This window comes from Lepisosteus platostomus, chromosome 24, assembly GCF_059453375.1.
Source record: "Lepisosteus platostomus isolate fLepPlt1 chromosome 24, fLepPlt1.hap1, whole genome shotgun sequence".
Lineage (NCBI taxonomy): Eukaryota > Metazoa > Chordata > Actinopteri > Semionotiformes > Lepisosteidae > Lepisosteus > Lepisosteus platostomus.
The window spans coordinates 8,583,218-8,605,374 of NC_142634.1; the positions used below are offsets into that span (position 1 = coordinate 8,583,218).

Here is a 22,157-nt window from a genome sequence, read left to right on the forward strand (position 1 = left end):
CTCCTCTGATATTCTTCCACCTGTGGAAATGAACTAATTCTATTTAATGTGTAAAGTAAGCAATATTAGTGTATTGTCAAAAATCTTTCTTTCAGTCCCTGTTGCTTCAAGGCACTCATTCCTGTCCTAAAAATCACTTTTATTCTCTTGCTTTAATTATTTTGCATTTATTTAATTTGTGTATACAATACCTGTCTCTTCTGTGTTATTTAAAATATCTTGAGATTCTGTTTAATGAAAAACACAATGTAAAAGAAACTTTATTTAAATCCTGTACATTTAGAGAATGTGAGAGGACCTTTATTAACTTTTGATATACAAAGCTATTTCTGTTCACTTAATCATCTTAACAAGAGATTTTGCAAAGAGCACCATGATTAGGGTGAAATATATTTAAACAATACGAATTTGTTAAGCAAGAAAGTGTGGTGAGTAACAACACATTCAGATGACAAAGTGCACATATTAAAAATTGTCTTCTTATTTGAAGTACTGTACTCTACAATGGTCATTTAAAGATCGTAAGGTAAAGTTTTTCTATTAGGCAATAAAAGAATGTTTATAAAATGTTTTATTATTAATATTATTTTTATTTGTGGATATACTGTATACAGTATGTGCACACATATAATTACAAATGTGGATGAGAACCTTTCTTATTATCAGTATTGTGGCTGATGGCTAAGGATAAGGGTTTATCGATATTGTGTTGCATTCCCATTAGCAGTCTCAATTTTCATTTGCTTTTTATGAGCACAGATCCTTTAGCAGTCAATAAAAGAAATAAAGGTGGCAAAAATGTGGTCTCTTTTCCTTTGAGAACTAAACTTCTCAGCCTTGAAATGTGCTTAGACAAAATGAGCTGCAATGGAAACACCAAAACAGTCTGCAAACTCAGAGCAAATATAAACATACTATGAATATTACTATGAAGTAAAATAAAAAAGTCAACTTACAATTACATTTAATCCAATGTACTGCAAATATTTGCTTTTTCAGAATTATGCTGTTTGCACCATGTTATTTCCATAAAATATACATGAAATTATGTTAAGGAGCTGCAAATTCCTAGGTCAAAACACTACATATGCGTAAGACATTTTCTACCCTGGAACTAGAAGCAGAAAAAATGAAAGCCTACACTTGAAATCCAACACCTGTTTTGCACTCATTGTTTTACATTTGTTGGTTAAATAATTAAAAACAATAATACTCCTAAAATCAGGCCTTTTAATTCATTAGGTGATTTTTTGTCATTCCTCATTATGCTCTCCCCGGGAAAAATGAACCTTCTATTTAAGGTTCAATTTTACAAAAGAAAAATCTAAATAAATGTTCATTTTTATTTATGAGAGATTCCAAAAAGGTATTCCTGACATTGGTGATTTACTATTGAAGAAGAATTTTTGTCACAGAAGAATGCATAAAACTATAATTAAACCAAAAGTAATGATTCATCTTAGTTATTGCATCCTTTCCAACTGCTTATAAGTTCATGCCTTTGGAACACAACAGACCTCATGCACTGTTTTGGGATTGTAGAAGTTTCTGCATATCTCATAGCAAAATGGGAAAATTTTAACATCTGTAGGTTGACAACAAGCCTCTAAAAGCATCTTGGAGGCCAAATCAATCTTCAGAATATAACCATTCAATGGAGATGTTGTTCAGCCAAAATTTATGAATAAATCATAATAAAGTTACTTCTTTTACTCATTTCCCACAGGCAAGCCTGGCCTCATTGGATCAAGAAAATGCGGAAAAATTATGAAATTATATTTCATTAAGTTGCCTGTAGTAGCTGTGGGAGCTGAACAGTGAATTAATTTTAGATCTATCAGTGAACAGTGAGCTCTAAATTAAAAACAGAACTCTTATAATCTAACAAGGACTTGTTTCCATATAATTAGAAGTAAACTAAAGACTAAGTGAACTACAGTACTAATACGGCTACACTATGTTTGCTCTAATGTAAGATTACACTTTGTTACACTTCTGTCAATAACAGATTTGAATAGAACTGCCTTTCAATCCATCAAAACATTTTCTGTTTTATCCAATTCAGGGTCATGGGGAAGCCGGAGCCTATCCTGACAAACAACAGGCGCAAGGCAGGGAGCATCCTAGATGAGATGCCTTTCCTTCACACGCACTTTCCATGCACACACTCACGCTACGGCTAAACCAATTAACCTACCAGTATGACTTTGGACTGTGGGGGGGAAACCGGTGCTCCCAGCGGAAACCCATCCGAACACAAGAACATACTGTACAAACATCAAACATATACTGTAGCAGCCTACGGTAGGTCTAGAATAGAGCCCAAAGCCCCAGCAATGCTAACCACTGCATCACTGTGCCACCGCTACCTCTCAGTTTAAAAAAAAAACAAACAAACAAATTAAGGAAAAAAACGTCCCTAAGACACCATAAGCAAGACTTCAAAAGTATATACTGTTATCTATTGCTTCTTACCCAAAAGCACTATAATAAACAATCAAGTCACAATGTACAGTACCAGTCGACCTGAACAACATTATATCATCCTCATTAGTAAATGTCAATAAAATAATGCTCTGGCTGAGGGGCAAGCACAGCTTGATGACTGAGCAGAAAAAACAAAGCACACAGAAATGCAAGATCCAACCTCCTGATTCATTGGTTATCCTTACGTGTCATCTCGCAGTTTACAGAGCCTGTGCAATGGAGACTAAGGCTGCCAAAGAATGAAAATGGGTCAGGTTGCATTCTAAATCAGCCTCAGTGCCAATATGACCTAGATTACCTTCTTTTTAATCAAAGGAAACATGGCCATGTTTGGGTGGATTTAAAACTCAAGCCAATTTCACGGCCCTAATACAGTTCTGAAACACAAGGCATGCCTTCCAAGAAAACAAACAGCTTCTGAAAATTCTAGGTTATTTATTGTTATCAGATGGCTGCATATTCAGAGGGTAGTTTTGTGCAGGTCCAGGCTGTTATCACATAACACAGACACATCCATGTAGTCCTTCATGCCACAAAGAAATTAAACAGATTATGGAAAGGTGACCCTCAATACCTGAAATTTGTGATAGAAAACTGCTCAAAAGTACATGAGCCAAAATATACAACATTGATACTATGGTGCTTTCTTAAGAAGAAATCCTTGTTTTGCTACATTGCTGATCTGTTTAAACTGTTTAGACAAGCTGTTTGTTGCAAAGCAAAAAGGCAAAAACTTTTTTTAGTTATGATGTACTGATCATCGTTATGTGAGAAAACAAATAAAGAACAAAGTTCCACTTATTTACAAAAGTGACTGACAGAAAAAGGACAGACAAAACAGGTAGAGATAACTAATTTTGTCAGTACATAGAATGAAAGAAAGAATATTGACTGGCCATCTCTGGAATCAAAAAGTCTTTAATGTCAGAGACCTGGATACAGCACTGTGACAGAATAAAAGTGTAACTGCAGAGAGATGAGTTTTAAAGACTGGGGGGTGTCATAAAGGTCTGTCCTTCAGCCCTTTTTCATTATTACCAATAGTTATCAAGATTACCATATCCTGTTTCAACCAGTCTTACTCCATGGTCAGATTTCAATGGAGGTGCAGACTGAGTCAGTATAAGAGTCTAATGTATACTGAACATTGAATGTTTTTGGTATCATTTTCATTAATTCAGCATTCATGACTGACCACAAAACACTTTTGCCTGATTTTGACTGTTGCATAAGTTCTAAGTCACCTCATTAGTGAAAGAACTGGATAGGCCCAGGTAATGAGGTGGTTTAATCTGTTGAATGTTAATCCTAGCAAAAATCAAGAACAAAAATCACAGAAAGTAACTAATATTCCCCACTTATAGAGAGAGCTACAGCTTAATACCATTGGTACAGTAAGTCAAAGATTGTATTACGTCAACACTGTCTTTTGGCTTTTGCCTGGGTATTCAGAGAGAGCAATTTCTTAGATGGTAGGATGTCACATTCAAATGCAGCCCATTAATAACAGATTATGATTTGGAGGTCTGAGAATCAAAACGCCTTGTTATTATCATCTTTCTTCATACTATTGTGCATCAGCTTTGCAACAACCTTCACATCAGCAACTCAACAGTGAAGAAACATCCAAGCAAGCTAAGTTGTTGTCTGCAAGCCAGATGACTACACAAGTCTCATTGTTTGCCAATGCTTATCAAAGCAGACGAATGATGTAGGAAACCTCAGGGAGTCATGCTAGCAGTGGAATCTTCTTCTATAGCCAGAGTTCAAGGTTTTGTCTTGATCACCGTGATAGATGTCAGTGAATGTGGTGCTGACATGCAGAATTCTATCCTTATTGTTGTGTACAGCAGTCCAGTCAATGTGGAGAACCAGATGTGATGATCTGGACAGGAGTGTCTAGTCACTACAGAGCCCCACTTGTCGTGATTGATTGCAACCTGACTGCACGGCGCTACATTAATGACATCCCGGGACCTCACTTTGCTGCCCTTTCTACAGGCTCTAACCCGACAACATTTTAGCAGGATAATGCATGTCTCCATGCTGCTCATGTAACAATGGCTTTCTTGCAATGTGACAGGGGCTTTTGATTTTAGGAAGAAAAAAACACATCTAGCAAATTTCAAATATATTTTTATAATTTTTGTTGGTTGTTTATTCACTTTTTTTTTACCCAACTGCCTCTCTCTGTTCATTGACATTTTGAGTGCTCTTCATTTCAGTGGTTTTTCTTTAAAGCACATAAGTGATTTATTGTTGCATTAAGAGGATACAACAAATACATTTGTCAAGCATTTCCTTTACTTACAAGCTTTATAAATTAATGAGTGCAAAGACTGTAGTTATGCAAGATATGTAACACACATTTAGGACGTTAGTGGGCAGAAAAATGTGCTTCTAGATATCCATGCCAGTTTGTGATATACAGCTCCCCCACAGAAAAGCACTATATATAGTCCAGTGTATAGCACTAACACTGTATTCCTACACAACTTCCCCAAAAAATAATAATGCCTTCCTTTTTAACTACAAGGAAAGCATTTAATTAAAGATTACGTAATGAGAACCTTTTGATAAAGACATCCTTTATTCTATAGAATCACATTGCATTACAGCAGCACTCAATGAAGGCTCCGGTAACTTTAGCATTATTCTTTTGTTTGTTTGCTTGCTTGAGATATCCATTTATAAGATTAATTAAAACTATAGTCAACAACAATAATACATTAAACCATCACGCTCCACTCAGAAATACAACTAAGATGCAAAAATACATTTCTATTGGCCCTTTTATCCTTGTTACTTTTTAACCGTGATATAACCAACATTAAGTGGACAATTCCTTAAAATAATAAAAAACAGAAAACCCTCTATGGGTAGGCACTCAAAGCCATTGTGCTTACTGTTCTGAAAGGAGCAGTTATACAGTACAAGGACATATACAGTATGAGACATCCAGCCAAATGTTTACCTACTGACCACCTTGAAATGTTTTAGTTTATCAGTTAAATATGACTTTAATTTCAGCACCTTTGTTTCCACCTTACTTAGCTGTGTGTTTCTGTCAGCTGTATCACTGTTCTTAACTAACTAAAATAATTTTGGTGAGTATTGGTATCATTTATCTGAAAAAAAGGAACTTCTCTAAGATGAAAGCAATAAAGGATCTTTGCTCCTGAAATTTTCTGAAAGAAAGTTTCCTGACATGTCGAGCCTTTATTTTATCTAATAACTTGGCTAAATACCTTGATAATTTTACTGTGCTAACATGTGCATTATGATTTATATGCATTTCCTGAGCTTATCTTATGCATTGCTATAATATTGTTTCTATAAACAGTATACTCCACCATATGATTGGTTTTACAGTAGTTTCAAGCTTTAGGATAAAGGATCTTCAAAAGTCAATTCTTTTCTGCAGTTTATTCTTGCTGTAGCAGGACTGACATATAATCAAATGTTCTGACCAGCTATCAAGTCCTCAGGTGGTACAGTACAGTTTAAACCATGTACAGCATACAAATACTTACAAATAACACTAGTTTTATTCATAGCTTGTCTTTATTATTATATATTTTTGTAATGATAGTACATGTGTTCACTATGCACTCTGTCAAGAGTTGTAGTATTTTTTCTTTCTAGAAAATAGTTTAAATTAGTCTTAAAAACCTGACAAAAACTTCAGTAATTCTTGTCTTCACCTTTCCTGACTATGGAGGAATTCAGTTGGAAAACAAATGTACCTTAAATAAACCTGTTGTCAATAAGTATGTAAGTTGTGTAAATAACCATGCAGATGGGACACATTTTGAACTCAGTCTTAAGTTACCAGGCACTCTCAACTACAATAGCACAAGACATGCTTTTTAAAGGTGATAGGAAATGAAGAAGATTGGGGTAGTGGTCGTTTATGTTTTCATTATGTGGTGGGAAATTGTCTTTTATCAAATCACACGTAATGCTTTTTCTGTATTTCATATTATTTGGTAAAATCTTCAATACTGTTAATTTTACTAAGAATAAGCTGAAATTATAAAAGGATATTGAGTCAAACTTAAGGGATAGGTAGAAGAAGGGCCCTGAATTAAATACATTTTCAAGTTAGTGACGCTGTTGCTTCAGACACAAGGTACAAAAACATAAAACGCACGGAAAAGAATTTAGAATCTCCTGGGTGTCCTTTTGTCCATGTGAAAAATGGCAGAAACTGAAAACCAATCTCAGCCCATTAAATGCAAGTAATTCTCAGTGAGACATGGCTCTTCCATTAAAGATCCATTTCCTTGTCCTCATATTTCCTTCAATAAATGTTTTTTTCAAACTGTCGTACAATACTAAATGTATACCAAACTGCACATTTAAAGCATCTCAGATCAGTGTCCAAATAAAAGCCTTTAAAAGCAAGAAGCGAGCACTTTGTGTCATTTTTAATTGACAAAGAATTTATCCAGCTCATAAGTGTTTGCCTATGTTTGTCTTTCTATGGTCCTACAGAAACTGAACTTGTACCACTTCTGTTTAAAAACAAAATAATCCAGGAACAGGGAACTGTGAAATGTTAATATATAATATGATATTTCTGAATACAAACACCAGTCTAGTATCTGTTTTCTATAAATGTCACTGTAATTAAATGTTAAAGGCAGAGGATTCTAGACATTTGTCAATCTGTTGTATTTTTTATATATTGATTAGAACCCAGGAACAGCACAGGGAACTCACGTGATTTTGTAATTAAACCTAATCTACATTCATTAGCTCACAGACATAATATCTTCATTACGAGATGTCTCATAAGTCTTTGTACTTCACTTAATCTCTTTCTGCCCTTTGGCAATCCTTCATTCTTTCTTTTAAAAGCTTTGTCTCAATGCTTTCAATGAGATACACATTATCTCTGATGTTAAAATAAAAAACCTTGGCCTGAATCGCTTTCTGCCTTCCATTATTCTTAGAATTGTATATCATTATGATTTTTTAAAATCACCAGTTGATTGTTATTACTGGTGCCTTTCCTTACATAATAGGGATTTATTATTCACTGAAATTGTGTGTTTTTGTACATGTATCCAGTCTTAGGAGCTGTAACTGGATTTAGCTTTACAACCGTCTAAGCATCAGCTCTTCAAAAAAACAGAAAATGGTGTGTAAAATGAGATCTTCCTTCTTTGTCGTGTGTAAATATTTTCTGCATATAATATCTGAGCACAGAATGAATGCTTTGTGCATCGTTGAGATAATTTTCAGTCTCTAGTTCTCTACCAGTTGGCACCAACTGATGTTCTTGGAGTTTTGACATGTTATGAACACAGACACCTTGAAATTTGCATTAACCCTTCACTTAGCATTCTCTAAACTGACTTCAGGCAGACCTTCTCCACCCCAGTTTTAAGGTATGGAGTTTCCAAAGGATGTCTGCAGTCAACTTTACTGCCACCTTAGTTGCCCTAACCTAGAAACATTCCTGATGACATTTCTTACAGTAAGCAAAAACTCCACATAAAGTATATACTAAAGCCTTTTTCTTTCTGCATCCCTCCTCCACCCCAACTGCATGGGTGTACTAAGCCAGGTGGGTTGAGCCAAATCTAACTATGACTAAGGACTGAGTAAACATTTTTCAATTTAATTTTTGCATGTTGGTATACCCTGTGAACCATAATTACCACTACATTGGCCACCAATCTGAAATAAAGTACCATAAAATGTGTTTCCCTTTACCCATCAAAGTTTTCTGAAAATGCCTACAGAGTTAGCCAGAGTTAAAGCACAACACAATAGTACATTTATTTAATCAGGTGTGATCCGACAGATGTCTGACACTGTGGGAAAATAAAACTGTATAAATGCAAATGTAGGCTTTGAGCTGAAAAATTCAAGAAAAAGTCAAGAAAAGACACTGTGTCTGATCAGACAGAAAGGGAAAACAAGTGAGACTGCCAAAAAAAACTTCATTGCAGTGTGTTATTTGTTTGTAGAACATTTGAAACTTACAATATATCATTACTCGAAACTGACTTTAGTTTCAGAAAGACAAGGCTTTTGTGGTTTTGTATATGATTTTACAAGGTTCATCAGACACAAAAGTTACAAAAAGTTAAAATGTCAAAAGTAATCAAGTTTAAACTTCATTTTTATTTTAACCTATTTAAGTTTTAACCTATTTTAATGAAATTTAAATTTATATAAATTCAATTTAGGATTTTTGTCCAGAAAAATAATTCAGACTTCACAAGCCTAACTGCAAAACAAATGGGACTCAAGTTAAAATCCGGCCTTTGTATGTTTGCTTCCAGAAGCTATTATGCTTCAGAAGTGTTGTTATAGAGTTTGGGTCTTTCAGAATTGTGACATATATGACTGCAGCTGTTATAGTGAGACATTTCACTCAGTCAACAGATGTTTGGTGGACATCTCGCATATTTCCAGAATAAAACTGGGAATCATAATTAAAGATAGAATGTGCAGACATTAATACCCAAATAAGTGCACACATAGTATTCACACAAATTGCCAATATAATCAAATAAAATAGTACCGTATATACAAAAGGTACTATATTTAATAAAAAAGTATTGCTCACATTGTTAAATGGTCTGACATTTCTTTTGACCTCCATCCTAAGGGCACCCCTGCTACATGTTTTTTTTTCCTAATTGCAAACTAAATTACAGTATCTTGGCAGAAAAGAAGAATTTGCTGAAGGTAGATTTGGAGCCTTTGGTGATAATATTTAAGACATCTCTTTTCTAGTAATAACATTATTTAAAAAAGAAACATTTTAAACAATTGAAATATTTAAATGGCCTGAAATGAAGAATGAGTCTGTATTAATTTTCAAACTGTAATTACATTGATTTGGCTGAATAGCTTTGTATTTAATCTGTTTTTTTTTTAAATATCCATTACACAATAAATGTTTAGTTTCAAACAAAATATGTTTCAGGATTAGTCAGAATGTGGACGATTCCTGTTCATGGAATCTTAACTATTAATATATTACTGGTTCACTTCAGTCATGTGGATGTTTTAGATTCATGTAAGCAAGTTTTACTAACAGTTGTCTAGCTAACCTAGACATTTCTGGCTAGTGTAACCAAGGAAAAAAACAGCATTATTTGAGTTGTATTTCTTAGTAGTTAACAATGACCATAACCTTACCTTTTAGTTGAGAGAAGATGTGAATTATTTATGTAGAAAGGCAGGTTTAGAAAGACTGATCCAAAAATGGACATCTGGCGAATGTGACTTCATGCCTGTACCGAACTATGAAAAGGACACAAATTAAAAGATAGCCATCTCTCTCCTGCTGTGACAAGACAAATTGCTTTGAGCATAAATTATTAATCCTGGGCCTTTCAGGACTTTCAATTGTATCAAATTTTATCTTTCAATCACTTGAATTATAACAAAATTTTATTTATCAAATCACAATTGTATTTACACCGAACATAACGTGTCTTGAAATATGAAGAAAATTACCTAAAAAATAGTTTGCCCTACTCTCACAAAACAGTTTTGAGATCCTGCTCAAAGTGTTTTCACAACGTAACCCAAATATTTCCCATTTTCTTTGATTTTGAAAACTGAAATATTTTGAACTAATTTTTGTTTGAATAATTAAATAATTATGTTCACGTTTCTTAAGCTAAGCAGTAAGCATGCATGAGAAGTGAAACATATATTAACACCTCAGGCTGAGCAGATGATACATTTAAATGAATATCACTCTGGATTTTCTTGCTTATCCACAATAATTACCTTTTGGAAATATTAATTTGTAGTGATTCTCATCTACTTTAGCTCTGCATTTTCACTTGAGTGCTTTCATGTCTTGATATTTTATTAGGCAAATTTCACTGCAAAATGAACTATATTGGCATTTAACTTTGAAGCCCACATGCAGAAAAGTAGAATTCATTTAGTAATTAAGGTAGTTAAATTCTCATGGAGAACAGATTAAGAAAAAAGATTTTACAGTAGTTACAGATACTGATAGAACTTTGCAGTTTTAACTTCATTATTTTATATGAGAAAACCTTCTTTTATATACTGTAGTGTCTTTTATACATTTAGCTTTCCACAAAATGAAGCAATCTAATTCTGAAAAAAGCAAGCAAATAAAAGTGGTTCATTTACTGAACATGAGCTAGAGAGCTTCTAATGTGAGCCCAATAGCATCTAAAGGGAAATGCTGATACCTCACATTTTTTTGCACTTATCTGTGTAGATCTAAAACAAGATTTATTAGATACTCAAATCCCTTCTCAGTCATTAAAACTGTTGAAAACAGAACTAGTGTGCATTAAATGTTACTAAATGTCATGATAACACTATGTTCTAACGATATCTATGAATTCTTTATAAGCATCTAATTAACAATTAATTTGATACATTTTAAACATTTTTATTAATTTATATATTAGCAAACCTCAGTAAAAATACAAATGACTCGTGTTAATAAAATATGTACACATTCAACATACAGTATCACCATTATGTCATAAAAACTTTCAGAGCATCAGAAATATGTAATAGGCAACTAATCATTTATACTGTAAATGCTGTCACAGTTAACATGTTACTTTACAGCTTATTCATGTGTTGTAACAAATTTATTGAACATCCATTAAATAACATTATAAATTCATGGTGAATTACATTTTAATATTAAGGAACAACAATGCTGTCATTCTGGTCTCGAGTTTGTTTGTTTTTTGTTCCTGTATTAAAAGGTATTTTACTGTACCTATTATATTGTATTATTTTGTTGTTTTACCAAATAATTTTCCCTTTTCTATTCTGCCTCCTTGGGGATTTCTGATTGTTTTGGTGGTTTCTGAGATGGTGGGCTGGTGATGAGGCAAGAGAGAAGAGCAGAGATCATCGTATGACATGGGAGGAGAAAAAAACAATAACTAATGTACAAATTTCAGAAAAATGGTGTTAATGAGGAGTGTATCAATAAGAAAATCAAGCATGAAATACTACTTTTATAAGCAAGTGGGGAAAATTAAATCTCATTTTTAAATAAAAATTACAGTAAAGTGCATGTTTTGTCATCATGAATGTTGTCGGTTGAGAGACAGTCAGAAGACAGCCACAATCAGAAAACAAAATAATGAATATTGACTTATGCATTTACGCTGTTGACGAATAATTAGACATTCACGATACTGTGATTCTTCAGAAAGCCATATTTTCAAACTGTGTTTATTCTAAAAAGTAGATTATAACCTACATTTCCAGCATTGGAAAAGTGTGTTGATTTGGACAAATGGTAAAGTTACAGTATGAGCAGCCTAACTCTTTAAACATTTTGAGGAATATTACATTATTCTTAAAGGGGTTTCAGAGCATGTCTTTTGATATTCTGAACTGTTGACACCCATATTTCAGATTAATACTTGAGCACATTCAATTCCTCTCTACACAAAATGTGCCTCTGTTTCATAGGTGTAAGAAAGCAATTAACCTTTGCTTTTATTTGAATATTGTAGGCATGTATATATTCACAGAGCACAAAAAAAACAAGCACCACCACTCTATAATGATATGACCTCATCTGCAACAGAGAGAAACACCAATTTTCAATCTGCGATACAGCTGTGAATTATTTTTATCTATCGATCTTTGATGTGATTGACTAAAGACAGTACTGTAAATCTAACAAGGACTTCTTATTTGCTGATGGTGTTATGACTATAATTAATACTATGAGAATAATTGTCAATTTTCAACTGCTTATTTGCAAAAAGGAGAGGATGTGTGTTCATTTCATTTATATCAAAACTAAAGTTAAGTGTTTAATTTATTCCTGATTGAAAGTCACTGAGACGTAACACAGCTTGCATTGAAATCCCTAAAGGAAAGCGTGTGGCACTCAATTCATGATTCGTTGTGTGTTCAGTGTGTGCCATATATAAAATGGACAGGATCAAACCCAGCAGCTCCTGGACGTGTGGTAGAAGGCGGTGAAGCTCTGCGGAAAGCATACAGATGAACTAGACCTTAATGATTTTTTTTAATTACAAGCAGTAAGTAAAGCTGCAGATGCCGAGTTGCAGCTCCAACCCACCAGGCTGTGTTTTGGCCTAAGGCAAGGCTGGCAGCCAGACCTATTTCTAGTCAGGTAACGTGTAATAAATACCTACCCAGGACATGACTGACAGTGGGTAAGCACAGTCCCTGTGTGAGTCAGTGCTGTTGGGTTTCATTGTTTGCTTTTTGTCTTCTTTGTTTTTTTCCTACCTGAAGACTGACTGACAGCTAGTTGGGGAAAAGGGAGATTTCTTCCTGCAGGTAAGCTCCATAAAGAAAATAATGTTTATTCAAATAGTGTATACACACATACACCCACACACAAACAAACACGCACCACACAGTTTACAATTGGGTATCACCAATTTCCTCACCTGTCATGTTCAGACCTTCATTTTGTTGAAGGCTGATTTGTTCTGGCAAGTTGCCATGGGTAGCTTTAGTAGGGAAAACCCTGCTTTAAAAAAAAACAAAAAACAAAACATACAATATGATCGCAAATACAGCATCCATCCCAATTCTATGCGCATTTGTGTTATACTTGACAATTAGAAAAGAAGAAATTCTTCTCAGCTTTTTTTCAGACACGAATCAAAACAGTACTTAATGGACAGTTGTGACATTGAGACATTGCAAGCTGTAAATTTAATTTTCTATTATTTGTATTTTAAAACAGTTGTTCTATTTAGATGAAACTAGGCTGTTAGTGAATATCAAGCTAGTTCATGTTTTGTGTGGGAGGCCTATAAGGAAACAAAAAATGGTTTTCTTTGTGAAAGGTGCATTTGACAACATACATTGGTTAATATTAAAATACAGAAGATATTTATTGTGTATATACTGAATTAATGATCCTGACATGTTACAGATCTTCATTCTTATGCCCAAAACTTACAGTAAAACGCAGTTTTCAGCAACTCAGTTATTTTAAATGTTTGATTTGCCACAAATCTGTGAAGAAGTAAAACAGAAATCCAGTGGGATGGCAGCATTATCGCTACACTGGAATCTTTTTTGTGCTTCTTGGCTTTCAGCATCACATCTGCTAGTTGAGAGAAATACAGTACTGTAGCTGTGCTATATGTAAGAGAAATCCTGTGTGGTTAGATTAATGCAGCTTTGATCAGATATTCAGATCAACAGAAATAATTTTACAAAGGCAGTTTTGCAGTGCCAGACTGAAAACTGCAGTACTGCATTTAATCCTGTGGAAAAGGTAATGGTAAGAGTGATAGAAATGTGTGAGTAAGGCAGGGAGCTATGATGGAAGTCCGTCCTTGTCAGAGTAGATTTCTGACAACTAAGGTCTCTTTATTTTTTTCCTCCTTGGCTTTCCTTCCAAAAATACCCTTTCTTAAAACACACAACTTCTAGATATAGCTTAAATGTCTCAGTACATGTATTGTGTGTATAAGTCAAAGAGTCATCGATTAAAAATGCATAAAGCAAATACTGTTTCCATGAAAAATACATTCAAATACACTTCCTTCTATGTGAATTTGCATTCCTCTGGTGGTTTTCTGCAAACACTGGCAGGACCTCCCTGGAGAATTAAATTGATAGGCATACAGTACTGGTCAGGATTCAGTAGTTACGGTACATGATCTTGCTTCATGTGCATTCTTTGTCCACTATTGAGACACTGATACCATCATGCTTTCCCACACATGTTTTTCTATCTAAACTGAAAGTGCAGCTTTTATATTCACAGCAGGCCAGAGGACTTACAATTACTTTACATGCACAAAAATGCTCACTTTAATCTAAGCTTCCTAGGAGAACTGAAAAACCTAAAATGCATTTTGTACAGTACACAAATTGACTATACTGTATCCATATTGTAATTTGCTTATTAATATTCATACCAATAGCTTGATAGAGATGGCTAAGGAGAATTTGAGAATTTAGTGGAACGTAACCAGAAAATTATATTACATCAAGTGTTCTTCAGTGTTATGGGGCACAGGTGATATTAGATCTGATTATGGATTTTTTTGAGAATGTACTCTCCCTGCTTACACTGTGAAAAAACTTAAGTCAATAAAGACAAACTAATCCATACACAGATACTAAAAGGAGAAATAAAACAGAAAATATGAAGTTTTGGCAGCATGAAGTAAAATTGACTGGAAAACCGGAATTACTCTTTTGACACTCTTCATTGCTAAGTACTGTAACCTAAACCTTTACTTTGAGAACTGAAAAGCTCTTTTTTTTGTGATTTGTATGAAAGGGTTTTTAGCACTCACACAAGTTTGATATTTAAATATAGTGTTGTTTCCCAGTAAATGTATTACCCGAATTGTCTTTCTTCAGAGTTTTGAAGAAATACCGGTACATGTCTCAGAAGTGATTAGATCATTTTGAGCAAATTTGTTTTTCACATCTCGGTGGGGCAAGCGATTACAAAAACAAAAGGAAGCACAGAATTTCAGTCAGTGTGCTGTGCATCACTTCAAACTACCATCCTCCCAGTGAAAATACTGGAAATGCAGCTCTGCAGTTTATAAATCAGGTATTTTTATTGTCTTGCCTGTACCTTAGCACATTTGCCTAAATATGTCTACAAACTCTCCCTGGTCGGTGAAACCTCATGTCTTTGCTTCTCCTTAGCCTCGACTGTCAAGGGCATTCTTGTGTATAAATTACATCTAAGCAGAAGTGTAAATTGCTCTCTTTTGACAACTTGTTTGTACTGAGGTTACATGCAATATGATGCCTTGTGTATTAATGAAGGCAAGTCAGCTCCAAATTATATCAAGGTCCTTGTAAAACTGAGAAGCACCAGAAATTTTGCAACATCATAATCCTCAATTTTAATGCTGCTTCAGGTTAATCCTTGCAATTTTAAAATGGCAATGCATTAATATTTGTAAATGCACAGTACACACATTTACATTGTTTTTCTCTTTTCACATAGTATTTTACCTTTTTAAAGAGAAACACAAATCTATGATGATCTACTACTAGAGTATTTTTTCTAATTTTGCTTTATGATGAATGTTAATCATTGCAGATGTATTTTTTGTAGATAATTAACCTTTTAGCTTGATGGATATGAGGAGAAGAACAGAAGAGACTGTTATATTGGATTGGTGAATGTGATGTCTTTAGCTATTACAGCACTTCAAATTGGTTGCCTGAATGTACTGTAATGTACCTTGAATTGTGGCAATCAAAAGTGTCTGAAGATTCTGAATTGAAGATTGCTAAATGACAAGCTTGGTTTTTCTCATTCAAGCTGAACTGTATTAACATTTAAACTTGTTACAAAGGGGAAACACTATTGAGGCTTTGAGCAAATTGTTGATAACATACTGTACAGTTGTCACAATTGTAATCCCTTCTCTTTGGCGCGCTCTGGCTCTTTCACATTCTTGATGATTTCGTGCACCTGCCTTCAATCCTGCCCCTCCTTATTTAAGTCGGGCGCTCTCGCTACTCCTGGCTCTGCTAGAAGACGGACGCCCGGAGGCCCGCCTACCACCAAGTCGCCCTATGTCCACGGCTAGAGGGCACAGGCCTCCTATCGGCGTCCTGACCCAGCTGAGTCCGGGGCTCGTAGCACCTGGCTTCGTTATTCCATTTTTATTCCCCGTCCCTGTACCAGATCCCGTTCCAGTTTTTAGCAGCGTCTTGTTTTCATCTTGGATGGATCTACTGGATTTGGACCTTGGACTTCGCCATGGACTTCCCTCTGGACTCCTTGGACTTGTTTGCCATGGCCACACTCCCTGGGCACCAGTTCACTGTTGTCACGCCCCCCTGTTTGTCATCCTGCCCTGATCTTCGTCGTCTCCTCCCTGTTGTTCTACTCCACTCACTTCCAGATTATACCGTCTGCATAGGGTCCAGAGCTACGCTTCGTTACAACAGTACAAAAACAGTTTAATAAGTTAATTGGTTCAAACAAGCCAAGACTGGCCAATTATAGCATTTGAGCTCTGCAAAGGTTTGGTATTTTTCTTTCAACTGATGTCTAATTGGGAAAAAAAAAACACCCACTTACTGTAAATACATTTTTCAAATAAATTTAGAAAATTATGAGTTAAATTGGGCTGTGTCTCTCAGGTATTACCAAAAAATGTAAAGCTTTTAAGAGCAATTCACATGTTCAGCAGTTCTTTTTAAACTTATATGAATTTCAAGTACATTCTCTCTTTGTATTCAAGAATTATGAACAGCTGTGGATGGACAAAAAATGGCAGTAAAATACATTTATTTACAGGTATATATTGTGGCCACGAACACAAAAAAGATATTGCTGCTCTGAATCAATCCAGTGAAGAGCTACTGGATACATTCCCAGGTTTAAAGTAATATCTTACTCTGACAGGCTAAAAGACCTGAATCTTTTTAGTCTTGAACATCCAATTCAAATATTGGAAATTCTCAAAGGTGTTGACAAAGTCAAACTATTGGAATCCTTCAGAACCAACAGCGAAACACAGACTAGAGGACACAGGTAGGAACTATGGAGAAGGGCCTCCTAGTCTCTTTACATTAAGGCCTGTAGGTGTGTGGAACAAGCTACCCAGCCATGTTGTTGTAACGATGACTGGGTTGTGATGAAAGGATCCAATGCAGATGCAGGATTTCTGGGGCGGTGAGTAGGCGGACAGAGCTATCCAGGAGCTGGGTCGTAATCCGGAGGCGAAGGGTAGGTCAAGATCAGTAAACAGCACTGGTGGCGAACAATCCAAAACGAGAGACAGATACGTGGTCGGGACAAGAGCAACAGGGTCGATACCAAAAATAGTCACAGGTAGTAAACAATCCACGGGGCAAGGCAAGAAACGTAGTCCGAAGGCAAAACGATGAGGTCAGAAAATCCAGAAGGCAAAGTGCAAGAAACGCTAGGTAGAGCCACAAGCAGGGAACTCAATACCGAGCATTGATATGCGAGTAAGAGCGGCTTAAATAATGCAGCCTGCCGCACGGTAAGACGTCTAAAGAGAATTAACACGTGCGGCGGCGTTTGTAATTATCCCCCACCTGCTGGGACTGATTAGACCTCTTCGGAGCTGGTCTGGGCTGGTTAGTGGTTGTTACAGTACCCCCCCCTTCACGGGCGGCTCCCGACGCCCGAGATGGTCGCTGAGGAAAATTGCGATGAAAGTCAGTGATGAGCGCTGGATCGAGAATATCCCTTTCTGGAACCCAAGATCTGTCCTCTGGTCCATACCCTTCCCAATCCACAAGATACTGCAAAGTATTACGGTGCCATCTCGAGTCCAGGATCTTATTAACAGTATACGCCGGACGCCCCTGAACAGTACGAGGAGGTGGAGGACGAGCAGGAGGGGCCACCAGGGGTGAACGGTGAAATGGTTTTAGAAGAGAGACGTGGAAGGCAGAATGGATTCTGAAAGTGGGGGGGAGCGCTAGTCGGTAGGTGACCGGTGTAATTCGAGAGATGATCCGGAAAGGGCCTATATACTTGGGACCTAGCTTCTTGGAGGATAGGCGCAAGGGTAAATTCTTTGTGGCCAGCCAGACGAACTGACCCTTCCTGAACCTAGGGGCAGGTCTACGACGTCTGTTGGCAAAAGCGGCCTGGCGCTGAGTTGACTTGAGGAGAGATGTCCTAGCCACCTTCCAGATCCTTCTTAACTTTGAGATGTATTGTCTCAAAGAAGGAATTGTCGTAACCAGAGGGGCGTCTGAGATGAGGGAAGGTTGGTAGCCTAAGGAGCAAAGGAAGGGGGAGATGCCTGTGGAGGAGGATGTAAGGGAGTTATGAGCGTACTCTGCCCAAGGAAGTAAAGATGACCAATCATCTTGGGACGATGAAGTGAAGGCTCTAAGGAAAGCCAGGAGCGTCTGATTAGTTCTCTCCACCTGCCCGTTGGCTTCAGGGTGATATCCCGACGTTAAGGACACATGAGTACCCAGGGCTTGACAAAAAGCTTTCCAGAAGGCCGAGATAAACTGGGGACCTCTGTCTGAGACCACATCCCTGGGCAAACCATGAAGACGAAAAATGTGCTGGACAAACAACATTGCCATCTCCTGGGCCGTGGGTAAGGCTGAAAGCGGAACAAAGTGGGCTGATTTGGAAAATCGATCCGAGACCACCATGACAACCGTATTACCTTGACTGTTGGGGAGATCCGTGATGAAATCCACCCCTATGTGAGACCAAGGGCGGTAGGGGACCGGGAGGGGGTGCAAGAGACCCATCTTTCTGGCACGCGGGGTCTTGGTTCTGGCACAGGTAGGACATGCTCGAATATATTCTGCTACATCCGCCCTCATGGTAGGCCACCAGAAGTCCTTACTCAGGAGATCCAACGTACGTTTGACCCCAGGGTGGCCTGCGAACCGTGAATCATGGCTCCACTGTAGAACCGCCGAACGTAAATTATTCACCACAAATAGTTTGTCCACGGGGCAATGGAGGGGGATGGTAGTCTTGTCCATGGCCCGCTTGACTTGATCCTCAATCGAGCAACGAACTGCTGCCACGACACGGTCAGTTGAAATTATCGGTTCAGGTGCATAATCCAAATCCGGGGGGTCGTGAAGCCTGGAAAGAGCATCCGCCCTACCATTCTTAGATCCAGGGGTATAGGTGATCATGAAGTTGAAGCGCGAGAAGAACAGAGACCAGCGAGCTTGACGAGAATTGAGGCGTTTAGCCGATTGAATGTAGGCCAAGTTCTTGTGGTCCGTGATAATAACAAAAGGATGCTGAGCCCCCTCCAGCCAGTGCCTCCATTCCTCAAGGGCCAGCTTGATTGCAAGGAGCTCGCGATTACCCACATCATAATTCACTTCGGCAGGGGAGAGCTTCTTGGAGAAGAAGGCACATGGATGTAGAACCTGTCCTTCATCCTGACGCTGGGAGAGGACTGCCCCAACCCCATAGGCAGAGGCATCCACTTCCACTACAAAGGGCCGGGAGGGATCTGGGTGACGGAGAAGAGGAGCGGTGCTGAAAAGGTGCTTTAAGCGTAGGAATGCCTTATCCGCCTCTGTGTTCCACTTGCCTCGGCCAGGTCGATTGCGAGTTAGAGCAGAGATGGGTGCAACAACTGAACTAAAATTCCTTATGAACCGCCTGTAAAAGTTAGCAAAACCCAGAAAACGCTGTATCTGCTTTAGATTGCGCGGGACTGGCCAGTCGTTAATAGCTGCTACCTTCGATGAGTCCATTGCCACACCCAGAGGAGAGATACTGTAACCGAGGAAATGGATCTTGGAAACATGGAACACACACTTTTCCAACTTAGCATAGAGCCTATTGTCAATCAATCTTGACAAGACCTCCTGTACATGGCGGACATGATCCTGCGGGTCAGTAGAAAAAATCAAAATGTCATCAAGATATACCAGGACAAAGCTACCAATAATATCCCTAAAAATATCATTCATAAAAGACTGGAAGACAGCTGGAGCATTGACAAGGCCAAAGGGCATGACTTGGTATTCATAGTGCCCATGCGTAGTCATAAAAGCCGTCTTCCATTCGTCCCCCTCCCGAATCCTGATAAGATTATAAGCCCCACGTAAATCCAGTTTTGAAAAGATGGTGGCTCCACGTAAGGACTCCAAAGCCGCTGGAATTAGAGGCAGAGGGTAGCGATGTTTAATTGTGATTGAGTTCAGCCCCCTGTAGTCAATGCATGGGCGCAATGAGCCATCCTTCTTTTCGATAAAAAAGAAACCAGCACAGGCAGGAGAAGAGGAGGGGCGAATAAAACCAGAGTCCAGGGCTTCCTTAATGTAGTCCTGTAAGGCCTGATTCTCCTTTTGGGTTAAAGGGTAAATGCGACCCTTGGGGGGGAGTGATCCTGGCAATAGATCGATGGCACAGTCATAAGTTCGATGAGGGGGAAGCAAGAGAGCCCGTTGTTTGTCGAATGCCTGTTTCAGGTGAATATATTGAGGTGGAATGGAAGGTAGAGCATCCACAGGGAGAATAGCGGCGGAGACCTTAACAGGGAGACGACAACAATTAGCATGGCAAAAATGACTCCAGGCAATGATCTCATTCTTGGCCCAGGAGATGTGGGGGTCGTGCTTCCTGAGCCAGGGAAGGCCCAGGATTACCGGATATGCAGGCGAGTCCAGGAGAAGAAATGAGATTTCTTCTGTATGAGTGGCCCCCACCCTGAGAGAGAGTGGGATGGTTTGTAGAGAAACCTGAGCAGGGGTGAGTGGAGAACCATCCAGGGCTAGGATGCTGACGGGGGGTGATACAGAGACCACGGGGATATTCCATCGGTGGACGAAGGAAACGTCTATGAATGATCCTTCTGCACCTGAATCAACAAAAATCGACAGGGGAAGATGAATATCAGACCATGACAATTCCGCCGGAAACAGCGTGCCCGAAGAGGCAGAGGAAAAAACAGCACTGCTGACCTTAGCTGAAGGCTGCGGTAGAGCACGAGGTGCAGACGAAGGTCTTGAAGGACAAGCAGCAAGCCGATGATTAGGGGAGGCACAGTATAAACATCGTCCCTCCCGGCGGCGCCTTTCCTTTTCTTGAAGGGAAAGAGGAGCATGTGGCAGAGCTGGCAAAGCAGGAAGCGATGCCTCAGGAGGACCATATCTGCTTCCAGTGAGTCTGTCTGCTTTCCGGATTTTGATGCGGGTGTCCAATTCCAGGACCTGGGAGATTGCTGCTTCCAGGGAATGAGAGTTAATTGGCATGAACACCAAGTGATCCTTTAACTCCTCTGACAAACCCTTACAAAAAAGGCAAACCAGCGCCTCTGGGTTCCAGGCGGATTCTGTGGCAAGAGACTGAAATTCTTCCACATAGTCCTGTAGAGGTCTATCACCCTGTTGAATCGCCGAGAGCCGAAGGTGAACCAAGTCCAGATTGTTTTGCGAAAAACGTGCCTGAAGACGTTCCGCAAAGCCGTTGAAATCCATGGGTTGCGGGTCAGCTCTGGTAAAAAAAACGGAAGCCCAATCTAAAGCCTTGCCTGTCAACAGGGAGATCGCAAAACCGATCTGTTCTTGCGACGTAGGAAAACGCTCCGGATGCAGATGAAAAGAGAGGTAACATTGAGTAATGAAGCCTCTGCAACCAGAAGGATTACCGTCATATTTTTCAGGAAGAACAAACGGTAAGGTTGAGGGAGGGGTGGGCGGGGCCGCGGCTTGTGCGGAAGAAACTGCAGGAGGAGCTGTTGAAGGTGCCGGGGGCGCTGGGGGGGACGAAAGCCAGGCAACGTGATTGGTAAGCAGTTGAACCGACTGCTGTAACTGAGTTAGAGCTTGGGAGTGCTGGTGGAGGAGAGAACGAAGAGATTGCGCATCCGCGGGATCCATACTGTAGGCTCGGTATTCTGTAACGATGACTGGGTTGTGATGAAAGGATCCAATGCAGATGCAGGATTTCTGGGGCGGTGAGTAGGCGGACAGAGCTATCCAGGAGCTGGGTCGTAATCCGGAGGCGAAGGGTAGGTCAAGATCAGTAAACAGCACTGGTGGCGAACAATCCAAAACGAGAGACAGATACGTGGTCGGGACAAGAGCAACAGGGTCGATACCAAAAATAGTCACAGGTAGTAAACAATCCACGGGGCAAGGCAAGAAACGTAGTCCGAAGGCAAAACGATGAGGTCAGAAAATCCAGAAGGCAAAGTGCAAGAAACGCTAGGTAGAGC

The 22,157-nt window shown here is 38.5% G+C and overlaps 1 long non-coding RNA gene across 1 annotated transcript in view; it reads right to left on the reverse strand.

Moving 5' to 3' along the window:
- LOC148641533 (uncharacterized) overlaps positions 1-12,988 on the reverse strand; it is a 65,355-nt gene extending 52,367 nt beyond the window's left edge. Inside the window, exons 1-2 of the long non-coding RNA XR_015929884.1 lie at positions 12,906-12,988; positions 9,652-9,756 (exon numbers count right to left, since the gene is read on the reverse strand). This is a non-coding gene — a long non-coding RNA (uncharacterized LOC148641533). The remainder of the gene's footprint in view (positions 1-9,651; positions 9,757-12,905) is intronic.
- Positions 12,989-22,157: the final 9,169 nt, after the last annotated feature.